This window comes from Thalia democratica, unplaced genomic scaffold (assembly GCF_965202585.1).
Source record: "Thalia democratica unplaced genomic scaffold, ktThaDemo2.hap1.1 HAP1_SCAFFOLD_1828, whole genome shotgun sequence".
NCBI lineage: Eukaryota > Metazoa > Chordata > Thaliacea > Salpida > Salpidae > Thalia > Thalia democratica.
Window position 1 is genome coordinate 1 of NW_028140633.1, and position 12,500 is coordinate 12,500.

General features: G+C 33.4%; 6 non-coding genes and 1 pseudogene across 6 annotated transcripts in view; all 7 read right to left on the reverse strand.

Moving 5' to 3' along the window:
• On the reverse strand, positions 1 to 1,246 carry LOC145848896 (large subunit ribosomal RNA; annotated as a pseudogene; the record flags this gene model as incomplete).
• A 222-nt stretch (positions 1,247 to 1,468) lies between these two features.
• LOC145848899 (5.8S ribosomal RNA) lies at positions 1,469 to 1,620 on the reverse strand. Its single transcript, XR_014372208.1, has one exon. It is a non-coding gene; the product is annotated as a 5.8S ribosomal RNA (ribosomal RNA).
• Positions 1,621 to 1,802: 182 nt separating this feature from the next.
• On the reverse strand, positions 1,803 to 3,607 carry LOC145848894 (small subunit ribosomal RNA). The gene has a single exon (XR_014372204.1). It is a non-coding gene; the product is annotated as a small subunit ribosomal RNA (ribosomal RNA).
• Positions 3,608 to 7,450: 3,843 nt separating this feature from the next.
• Positions 7,451 to 7,569, reverse strand: LOC145848890 (5S ribosomal RNA). The gene has a single exon (XR_014372201.1). It is a non-coding gene; the product is annotated as a 5S ribosomal RNA (ribosomal RNA).
• A 2,855-nt stretch (positions 7,570 to 10,424) lies between these two features.
• Positions 10,425 to 10,543, reverse strand: LOC145848897 (5S ribosomal RNA). The gene has a single exon (XR_014372206.1). It is a non-coding gene; the product is annotated as a 5S ribosomal RNA (ribosomal RNA).
• Positions 10,544 to 12,262: 1,719 nt separating this feature from the next.
• LOC145848891 (U5 spliceosomal RNA) lies at positions 12,263 to 12,377 on the reverse strand. Its single transcript, XR_014372202.1, has one exon. It is a non-coding gene; the product is annotated as a U5 spliceosomal RNA (small nuclear RNA).
• Positions 12,378 to 12,458: 81 nt separating this feature from the next.
• Positions 12,459 to 12,500, reverse strand: part of LOC145848900 (U2 spliceosomal RNA) — a 196-nt gene continuing 154 nt past the window's right edge. Inside the window, exon 1 of the small nuclear RNA XR_014372209.1 lies at positions 12,459 to 12,500. This exon is cut by the window's right edge and continues 154 nt beyond it. This is a non-coding gene — a small nuclear RNA (U2 spliceosomal RNA).

A 12,500-nucleotide genomic window follows, 5' to 3' on the forward strand; every position in this document is an offset into this window, starting at 1 on the left:
GTCCGGCTTCTTACCAATTTAAAGTTTGAGAATAGGTTGAGGTCGTTTCGTCCCCAAGGCCTCTAATCATTCGCTTTACCAGATAAAACTGCGACTAAGCGCCAGCTATCCTGAGGGAAACTTCGGAAGGAACCAGCTACTAGATGGTTCGATTAGTCTTTCGCCCCTATGCCCAAATTCGACGATCGATTTGCACGTCAGAACCGCTACGGCCCTCCACCAGAGTTTCCTCTGGCTTCAGCCTGTTCAGGCATAGTTCACCATCTTTCGGGTCCCAACAAGCACGCTCTTGCTCGACCCCTAGGACGCGGCCTATGGGATCGGCCGGCGATGCGCCTAATGAAAGGATCTCGCCTCGTTTGCCTTCACTGTGCTTTCGGGTTTCGTACTGCCCAACACCTCGCGCGCGTGTCTCCTTGGTCCGTGTTTCAAGACGGGTCGGAGACGTGGCCAGCTTAAGCCGCAGACCCCTGGCGTCTGAGCGCTAACGCGAAGAAGGCCTTGTACAAACTCTAGAGACTGCGAGCAGTTTCCAAAGCCGTATTCCAGCGATCAACACGCAGCCTGTCCGAAGACCGACGCGGAATCTCTCCTCGGTCGCCGAGCCGAAGCTAATCGAACGCCTATAACACTCTTCCGAAGAAGAGCTACCTTGCGAACGACCAAAGTCAGCCCAGCAACCGGTCGCGGCCCTCGCCGAACGCTAGTGCAGCGCCGCGACGCCAGCGCAACCGTAAGAGTCTCCGAAGATCACTCAAACAGTAGGACAGCTCTCGCAGCGCCTGAAAACGTCCGGCGACTCGATGGGCGCCTCCGTTTGCCTCCAAGCGGTTTCACGTACTCTTTAACTCTCTCTTCAAAGTGCTTTTTCAACTTTCCCTCACGGTACTTGTTCGCTATCGGTCTCGAGCCAGTATTTAGCCTTAGATGGAGTTTACCACCCGCTTAGGGCTGCATTTCCAAACAACCCGACTCCGGGAAAACCGCTAGGACGAATTACGACCGCCGCCAAGGGCCTAACACCCGCTCTGGGAAAAGGCCTCGATCAGAAGAACGTGGGCAGTCGTTGGTTCGCCGCATGCTGAATTCCATACGCTACATTTCCTCGCCCTCCAAAAAGGCTCGGATTTAGCGCTGGGCTTATCCCGCTTCACTCGCCGTTACTAGGGGAATCCTTGTTAGTTTCTTTTCCTCCGCTTAGTGATATGCTTAAGTTCAGCGGGTCGTCCCGCCCGATCTCAGGTCAAAAGTGATGTACTACAAAAGTACATGCGCTTTGTACGTCGGCCTTTTGAAGTCACTTAACTTATTCTCGAGCACCTACCGTCGTTGCTACCTCACCCGAGGCCAGCAGGCTGCTCACGCTTCAGCTGTGAAATCGCCAGACCAGCTGTCTTTGACGACACGCTCCTTAATTAAGAAACGAGTCGCAGGCACTTTCAAACTAATGAAAGGATCGGTGTGTTAAAGACCCTGAGACGACGTGGCCCCAGGATTACCCGAGGCCGCAATACGCGTTCAGAATATCGATGCTCAATGTGTCCTGCAATTCACATTACTTCTCGGAGCTAGCTCCGTCCTTCATCGACGCTCGAGCCGAGTGATCCACCGCTAAGAGATCTCTCGTGTTAATCAATCTCAATGCAACCAAAAAATCGTGTTCAAAAAGAAGCGGCCGCGCCAGCACTTGCGTGCTGAATTATTACTCCCGCTGTCAGAAAGCAACGCGACCGAACTATAACAGTTACAGGGCTCGGTCCCTTCGAAGAAGAGACGTCGCTTGAAATCAAATTTCGATTCGTTAATGATCCTTCCGCAGGTTCACCTACGGAAACCTTGTTACGACTTTTACTTCCTCTAAATGATCAAGTTCGATCGTCTTTTCGAACACGGCGAGTGCGTTGCCGCACGTACCAGGCTCAATCGGAGGACACTCACTAAACCATTCAATCGGTAGTAGCGACGGGGCGGTGTGTACAAAGGGCAGGGACGTAATCAACGCAAGCTAATGACTCGCGCTTACTGGGAATTCCTCGTTCAAGGGAAACAATTGCAAGTCCCTATCCCTAGCACGACCGGGGTTCAACGGATTACCCGGACCTTTCGGCCTAGGGAACACACGATGATCCGGTCAGTGTAGCGCGCGTGCGGCCCCGAACATCTAAGGGCATCACAGACCTGTTATTGCTCAATCTCGTGTGGCTAAACGCCACTAGTCCCTCTAAGAAGGTTGTCTCCGACCCAATGGGTCGAGCAGCTATTTAGCAAGTAAGAGTCTCGTTCGTTATCGGAATTAACCAGACAAATCGCTCCACCAACTAAGAACGGCCATGCACCACCACCCACAGAATCAAGAAAGAGCTCTCCAATCTGTCAATCCTCGCTGTGTCCGGGCCGGGTGAGATTTCCCGTGTTGAGTCAAATTAAGCCGCAGCTCCACTCCTGGTGGTGCCCTTCCGTCAATTCCTTTAAGTTTCAGCTTTGCAACCATACTTCCCCCGGAACCCAAAGACTTTGGTTTCCCGGAAGCTGCCGGACAGTTCTTAAGTTCGACACTGCCCGATCGCTAGTCGGCATCGTTTAAGGTCAGAACTAGGACGGTATCTGATCGTCTTCGAACCTCTGACTTTCGCTCTTGATTAAAGAAAACATTCTTGGCAAATGCTTTCGCAGTCGTTCGTCTTGCGCCGATCCAAGAATTTCACCCTCTAACGGCACAGTACGGATGCCCCCGTCCGTTCCTATTATCATTACCTCGTGCTCCGAAAACCAACAAAATAGAACCGAGGTCCTATTCCATTATTCCATGCAACATTATACAAGCGTAAAGCCTGCTTTGAACACTCTAATTTTTTCAAGGTAAACTTGCCGGACCACCGCAACACTCAGTTAAGAGCACCGCGAAGGCACCGACCAACAAGAACAACAAGGCCAGTGCTAGCCTTTCGACCGACCAACCTCGCCGTCCCTATATCCAACTACGAGCTTTTCAACCGCAACAACTTAAATATACACTTTTGGAGCTGGAATTACCGCGGCTGCTGGCACCAGACTTGCCCTCCATGGATACTCGTTAAAAAGTTTAAAGTGTACTCATTCCAATTGCAGGACCTCGTACGAGGTCTGCATTGTTATTTTTCGTCACTACCTCCCCGAGCCGGGAATGGGTAATTTGCGCGCCTGCTGCCTTCCTTGGATGTGGTAGCCGTTTCTCAGGCTCCCTCTCCGGAATCGAACCCTGATTCTCCGTCACCCGTTACAACCTCGGTAGGCCGATACCGTACCGACGATAGTTGATAGGGCAGTTGCTTTAATGAGATGTCGCCAGCAGCCGTGCGATCCGCAAGCTTATCCAGAGTCACCATTGTAACGACCCGAAAGCCGGTTAGTTTTGGTCTGATAAATGCGCGCCTCACGTCAGTTCGGCGCTTTACGCATGTATTAGCTCTAGAATTGCCACAGTTATCCATGTAAAAGCGTACAATCAAATGAACCATAACTGATTTAATGAGCCATTCGCAGTTTCACTGTACGTGAGCTCGTACTTACACTTGCATGGCTTAATCTTTGAGACAAGCATATGACTACTGGCAGGATCAACCAGATAACTATCCGAGGGCGTTTAAACCCGTTGCTCGACTGAGCGTTTTTACTGTATAAATACAGACCTTTTCTATCACTCGGCTTAAAAGCCTTGCGAACGTTACTGAAAGTCGGCGCCGGCCTTTTGCTGTTTAAAGCGCCAGCCCGCGTCGACTGCAGCATGCAGCTATACAACTGACTGTTCTTTCTCCCGACCAACCGTTTGCCTTCTGCCGGTTAACTCGTCAGCAGCAACACGCCATCTGTCTGCTGCAGTTACCCGCCTCGAGCCGTGCCTGCCTGCGTCGGCTACTCGTCTCGACGACTTCGCAAAGCTATAAGCCTACCGCCGCTGGACGCTTGTAGTTTTTCATACGCTGCTCCAATGCGTTTACATAGCACGTTCGCCGCCGCTGCAATAGCCGCGCCTCGGGTGCTAAACAGTAATGCTTTAAGCCCGCTTTCTCGTCAAGTCGACCGAACGCAAAACACGTCTCTCTCACTAGTGTAAAGTAATGCATACGTGTATGATGCTCAAATGTTGCTGTTGAACTTTTTTTGCCGATTTTTTCCGATTTTTTTCAATTTCTTTGTTTCTTTTCGATTATTTTAATGTTTTAAGCTTATTTATGCTACGTTTAAATGTTTTAATACTTTTTTATACTTTATTTAATATGTTTAAAAGAAATAAATAAAAAAAAATATGTATAAACTACTTTTTTTAATGTTTTAAATATATATATATTTATTATAAATAAACTTTATTTGTATTATTTTTTATTTAAGCGTACTTTTTAAATCTTTATATTTGTTTTATCGTTTTAAGCACATTGCGATAAATATAATAAACAAAAAATTGAATAAAAATAATAATAATAAAAAAAAAAAAAAAAAAACATAAGCTTATTTTATATTTTTATTTTATTTTTATTTAAACTTACTTTTCAAACCTTAATACTCGTTTTATTTTTTTAAGCAGATTGCGATAAATATAATAAACAAACAATTAAATGAAAATAAAATAAAAAAATCAAACATAAGCTTATTTTATATGTTACATTTTATCTTTATTTAAACTTACTTTTTAAACCTTTATAGTTGTTTTATTTTTTAAGCACATCGCGATAGATATAATAAACAAACAATGAAATAAAAATAATAATAATAATAATAATAATAATAATAAAAAATCATAAGCTTATTTTGTATGTTTCATTTTATTTTATTTAAAACTTACAATTTAAACCTTTGTATTTGTTCTATTCTTTTAAGCACATCGCGATAAATATAATAAGCAAACAATTTAATAAAAGTAAAATAAAAAAATCAAACATAAGCTTATTTTATATGTTTCATTTTATCTTTATTTAAACTTACTTTTTAAACCTTTATAGTTGTTTTATTTTTTAAGCACATCGCGATAGATATAATAAACAAACAATGAAATAAAAATAATAATAATAATAATAATAATAATAAAAAATCATAAGCTTATTTTGTATGTTTCATTTTATTTTTATTTAAACTTACTTTTTTAACCTTTATAGTTGTTTTATTTTTTAAGCACATGGCGATAGATATAATAAACAAACAATAAAATAAAAATAATAATAATAATAATAATAATAATAAAAAATCATAAGCTTATTTTGTATGTTTCATTTTATTTTTATTTAAACTTACTTTTTTAACCTTTATAGTTGTTTTATTTTTTAAGCACATGGCGATAAATATAATAAGCAAACAATTAAATAAAAATAATAACAAATAAATAAAACAATACGGCTAAACTATAAAAAGAAAACTAAATAACTGATAAATACTTGTAAAACATTATTTGAAAAATGTATTTTGAAACACAACACGATTGATTTATAAATAATAATATATTTTTAATTTGTGTAGTTCATTTAAAGTAGTCTCCCTTTTTGCTTCTGGTTTTATTAGAGTTATATATAACAATAAATGGTGTAGTTTATTTAAAGTAGTCTCCCTTTTTGCTTCTGGTTTAATTAAAATTATATAACACATACTATAGTAAGTTAAATAAACTATAGTAACTTTATAAAACTACTTTACAAAATACATTTGTATAATTTAATAACTTTAAAATAACTATCAAGAATAAAATAGAATAGCTTTAAGTTTAGTATACAATTGGTATGTAAATTGTGTAGTTTATTGAAAGTAGTCTCCTTATTTGCTTCTGGTTTTACTTGAGTTACATAACGTTAAATAAACATACTTAATAAACGTAACCATCAATACTGTCATTTTAATAAAACTAAGTACAAATACATTGAATTAACATAGAACTTTAAAAAGCCTTCGCTAGTATCTGTTGGTAACAGTAAATAACCTATTATGACTCACAATACAGGAGTGCGAAATTTATTTTTCATTTGATTTTTCAGGTATTTATTTATTTGTGGAAATAAACTTTTTTATTACATTAGAAACTAATTGAATTTTTCCTATAACTATACCTATTATTATATTTAGTATGCTTAAAAGTAATAAAATGACACGTCGCGATTATATAATAAACAAACAATCAAACAAACAAAGAAAAAAAAAAAAAAAAAAACTATTTTTTTAAACTTATATTTCAACTATATGTCTTATTTTATTTTCATTTAAACTTACTTTAAACCTCTGTATTTGTTATATATATATTTCAACACAATACGATTAAACTATAAGACAAACAACAAAATAAAATAATCACATTAATAAATACACTAAGCAAATAGCTAGAATAAATATAAATAGTTCAATATATACAATATATTTCTTCCATTTTTAAGTTACTTGTTAAACATATTTATTTAAAAATGTTTCTTTAGAATATAAAACTAACAGTTCTACAAATAAAGAAATTAAAAAGCCAATACACATAACACTAACTTTTCATAAATTAGATATGCAAATATGAACAAAATAGTAACTAAATTCTAAAGCTTTTGTAAACTGTGAACTTATAAACTTATAATAATAATTGCATATTCACCATTCACAATAGCTTTTTATTTAGTACACAACTGGTCTGTAAATTGTGTAGTTTATTGAAAGTATAATCCCGTTTTGCTTCTGGTTTAAATAAAGTTATACAACACATACTAAAGTAAATTAAATAAAGTAATTCACTACTATCGTATTAAATAAAACCAATTTACAAAATACATTAATTTAAATTAAAGTGAACTTTGAACTTATAATAATAATTGCATATTCACTATTCAGAATTTCTTTAAATTTAGTACACAACTGGTCTGTAAATTGTGTTGGTTCTATTCAAGTACTCTCCTTGTTTGTTTTGTTTTAGTTGTATTTATTTTTAGATACTAGCACATTCAATACACATAATAAAGTAAACCAAATAAACTCTATTAATTTAAACTAAGTACAAATACATTAAGTTAATACAAAACTTTAAAAAGCTTTTGCTAGTATCTGTTGGTAACAGTAAATAACTTATTATGACTCACAATACAAAAGTGCAAAATTTATTTTCGTTTGATTTTTCAAGTAGCCACGCTTTTATTTGTTTTTGGACAAAAAGACTTTAAAGTTTTAGTATAAAAGACTAGTTGTATTAATTTTAACTCAGAAAATTGTACTCTACAAGATGGTGCCATTATTTTTTCGATATCTCAAACTGGTCAAACCACTTTTTTAGCGCTCTAATTGGTTTAAACAGCAAATAAGCAAACAGCAAATAACGTTATCTGATTGGCTAAGGTTTTTGTTTGCTAATAACTAGAATTTTCTTTTCTTTTAAGCGTTAAAGAAATGTAAATAAACGAGTAATAAGTATAAATAGGTCAGAAAGAAAAATAGTACAAAAAAGATGAATTCAAAAAGCAAAGGCCTACGGCACGTGGTATTCCCAAGCGGTCACCCATCTAAGTACTAACCACGCCCGACACTGCTTAACTTCCCAGATCGGACGAGATGGGGTGTACTCAGTGTGGTATGGTCGTAGGCGTTTGAAGGCGTTTACAAGCCTTTATAAACCCTTCGGTTTATTTAAAAAACCTATTTGCACTTGATTTACAATCAATTTGATATTTTAAAATTATTCCTTATAAAATTTTAACCTGAATTAACTTTTTTTTTGTTTTTTTAATCAACAGTTACTCCCAAACTGTACTAAAACTGTATTGTAACTGTACAAAAGTGTTTGTTTAAATAATTGTTATCTATAAATTACCTAAGACCAGGAAAAGTAGAAGTAAAGTTTATTGAATTATTAAATAAATAAAATAAAATCGTAAAATAAAATAATACAATATGTTTACAATTTGTCATTGATCTATCCATTTATGTTATTGCATTACAAATACAAACATTGCATACATTCAAGAGTATTATTCATCAATCTTTTCAATATAATAAGTTTTAAATTTATATTTATTTTTAAATAATTCCTGACATTTTAGATTACCTGAGATTTTTTTTTAATTAAATTAATTTTAGTAATTAAATACTTGACGTTCTATTTTGTTTAATTTGATAACTCAACCATGTTTATTTTTTTTACTAATTTAAAAGAACTATTAAACTAAAAGACATTACATACAGCTTCTAAAAGTTTTAAACACCTTAAAAAATATTATTATTTTAAAGATATATTAAAGAACTAAACAGATATTACTCCTAAAAAATCTTGTTAATAATATATAAAAAGTACTCAAAGTCAGACTCGGAAATATATATACTGTTGTATATCTTACTTGAAGTTCACTGTAATTGACACTGTATAACAAAATTATAAAAATCAACCTATTTATATAGCAAAATATTTCTTTATCTTTGTCGTGGCGCGGTGGGTCAGTGGTCTTATCAGCTGACTCATAAGCAGAAGGTTGTAAGATCGAATCCCGCTAGTCGTCACGAAACACCACTATCGTTCAATGTTCGGGCTTCAAATTCTTTGAGATTATACTGTACTATTTATCTATCTAACTAATCTATCTAACAAATGTTGTTCAATCTAGGTTGTGGGTACTTGGGTCGAGTAATGCCTTTGACTTACAATCTGTTGTGGATTGACAATATTCCTCTATCTATCATTAAACAAATCTATCTAATAAATGTTGTTCAATCTAGGTTGTGGGTACTTGGGTCGAGTAATGCCTTTGACCTACAATCTGTTGTTGATTGTCAACATTCCTCTATCTATCAATAATGATTATATTCAATAATAAATGTTGATTAATTCAGTTGTAAGAAAACCAGTGCGCTGGTTAGGTTGGGTAAGGCCTTCGACTTACAATCTTGGGGATTATCAACGTTCATCACAAGTACAGTAACGATCTCATTGAATTTCCAGTTGGAACATAGGATTGTAGTGGTGGCCTACTTTGTAGGTTTTTTGCCTAGTTTGTTTTTTGCCTAGTAGTGTTTGCCTAGTTTGACAAACTATAGTATATATATTGTATAACTTTACTTGTATTATTTTTTATTTAAATTACTACTTATTATTAAAGAATTAAATTTTTTTAGAAAAAAAAACTATGTATTTTAACTAATGCTTATATTATATGTTTTGTTTTATTTTTATTCAAACTTACTTTAAACCTCTGTATTTTTTATACAATACGATTAAACTATATAACAGAAAAATAATTAAATAATCAAACTATTGAATAAGCAGTTAATTAGTGTGTTTTTTTATGCTTCTTTCATTTTTAACTTACTTGTTAACCATATTTCTTTTATTAAAGTATAAAACTAACAGTTACTAAAATAAAATAATCATAAAGTCAATACACAAAACACTAACTTTTTATAATTTAAATATGCAAACATGAATATAGTTATGAATCTATTATTTATTCAAATAGAATTATTCAAAGCTTATAATTATAAAGCTTTTGTATAATGTTTCAATTACAGTGAACTTTAAGTAAGATAAGTTTTTTTTTTTGTAATAACTACAAAATTGGTATTTTAGTTTATTATTAGTAACTAAATACTTATATTTATTATATTTAAAAAAAAACATCTATACTAACTCTAATTTCAAAGCATATTAAATACAAATTTTACCAACTAAATATTTATTTTTATTTTAATTATTATAACTTTCAAACATAAGCTTGTATACCTTATATACCTATATACCTCATATAGTAGGCTTGACATAACATAACATTATTTAATTCTTTTTGTTTGAAATAAACTCATTTAGTTATTAGTAAATTACAACATAAATGTTTATAACAATATAACTAAGATTTAGCTTTTGAGTTAGTAAACTTTGATAGTTTTCTTTTAATAGTTTAATAATCTTTATTTAAGTTCAAGCAAAATTGCTATATATTTAATACACATACAAAAGTAAACTAAGTAAACGTAATTCAATAGTTTCTATTAAGTAAAAGTAATTACAAATACATTAAGTTAATACAAAACTTTAAAAAGCTTTTGCTAGTATCTGTTGGTAACAGTAAATAACTTATTATGACTCACAATACAAAAGTGCAAAATTTATTTTCGTTTGATTTTTCAAGTAGCCACGCTTTTATTTGTTTTTGGACAAAAAAACTTTTAAGTTTTAGTATAAAAGACTAATTGTATTAATTTTAACTCAGAAAATTGTACTCTACAAGATGGTGCCATTATTTTTTCGATATCTCAAACTGGTCAAACCACTTTTTTAGCGCTCTAATTGGTTTAAACAGCAAATAACGTTATCTGATTGGCTTACGTTTTTATTTGCTAATAACTAGAATTTACTTTTCTTTTAAGCGTTAAAGAAATGTAAATAAACGAGTAATAAGTATAAATAGGTCAGAAAGAAAAATAGTACAAAAAAGATGAATTCAAAAAGCAAAAGCCTACGGCACGTGGTATTCCCAAGCGGTCACCCATCTAAGTACTAACCACGCCCGACACTGCTTAACTTCCCAGATCGGACGAGATGGGGTGTGCTCAGTGTGGTATGGTCGTAGGCGTTTGAAAGCGTTTACAAGCCTTTATAAACCCTTCGGTTTGTTTAAAAAACCTATTTGCACTTGATTTACAATCAATTTGATATTTTAAAATTAATCCTTATAAAATTTTAACTTGATGTAAGTATTTTTTTTATTAAAACCTTTTTTTTTGGTGTTTTAATTACAATTACTCCCTGTAACTTTATTTAAGACTTTGTTTAAAAGATTGTTAACTATATTCTATATTAAATACTATGATTAGAAGTAAAGTTTATTAAGTGATTAAACTAAATAAAAAACAATGTTAAAATAAACATGTTGTGTTTAGTTTGTTTTACTATTTCTCATTGTTCTATTTATAGATGGTTTTGTTTTACTTCAAGAATATTTATATGTTAGTTTCTAAAGAATATCTCATACTACATCAGATTTTACGATTAACTTAATTTTAGGTAATAAAATATTTGACGTTTAATTTAATAACTCATCTATGTTTATGTTATAAAATAATAGTATCTAATACACATACATTATAATATAATAATATGTATAACTAGTTGTTTTACTTTAAAATGAATAATTAAGTGGAAGAATTAAAAGAACTCACATTTTTGAAGAGAGCGTGGAAAACCAGAATAGTCTTTTAAAACATTTATTAAATTATCGATAAATATAGAATACAATAGAATTAAACATATAAACGTAACTGTGGTTGCTTAGAAACTGAACAAGAAAATTTTTAATAAAAATATAAAATAGTTATTATATAGAATTAAAATAAAATAAAAGTAATATAAATTATATTTTTAAACTAAATAACAATTCACGAGCAATATTAGCGCATATCAGAGTATGAGTTTATAATAAAGGAATTGCTTCCTTGATGTTGATACTTACCTTATTCAAATAGAATACATTTTCAGCAATCAGGCTTGTGTTTATCTTAGCGCGCGTAACACAACGTTTGTGGGTTTTGGCACACTTTTGTCGATAGTGGGCGCCCCGCCTTTTAAGTACAGAAATTTCGGGAATTTTCGATTTTCGGAATTCTGACTCGACAGATCGTTTTTGTTTGGTCCAGAGACCCCGTAAAAAATTTTTCAGCCCATTTGAAGCATGATGAAAAAATGTTATTTCGACCCCCTTTTTTTAGGGGTTACGGGGACATCAACCCATTTTTTGGGAATAAAAAACTCCTAGAAAAGGACCACTTTTCTTCTTTTTTCGAATTTCGACTTTTTATTTTTTTGGAAAATTTTTCTATTTTCTTTGTTTGTTCTATTATAATGTCGAAAATATTTTTTTTGAGCTTCGCAACGCATAAGGACTAACGTAAGGTAAGTTTTAAAAGATTTTTTTTTTCGATAATTTTTTCTATATTTTTTGTTTGGTCCATTACAAAGTCGAAAATATTTTTTTACGGCTTCTAAACGCGTGTAGATTAACCGTAGGTAGGTTATTTCGAAATTTAAATCTTTCAATATTAATAATTTTTTAGTAAATTGTTCGATTATGAGGTTTTTATGGCTCTTTCAGCACCCAATAAGTACATTAGAAAATAAAACATGAAATAAAAACATCAACTAAAATGAAAATAACATATTCTGTGAAAAAACCTACGAAAATTCTTTATGAAATTTTCTTTGTCACATAATTGGAAGCTAAGAAAAACCGGAAAATAATTCTTCTTGAGCCATGTTTTTGTATGATAAATAGTATGCAAGCTGCCGATGTCAGAAGACTGTCGACAGCCGAAAAAAAGTCTGTTAAGACTCATTGAAATTGCTCCTGTCCACGGAAATCTTTAGTAAAAGGCGAAAGATTCATTCGTGTACTGAACTGAAGCCAGAGTGATTAGCAACGGTTGCCAAGGCTTTTTCTATGGGCTTTACCATGCTACAGGTTGTGAATAAATGTATACAAACTCCCCCAGAGGGGAGGCGAGCCGATTCCGGAGGTACTGCAATACCGGACCGA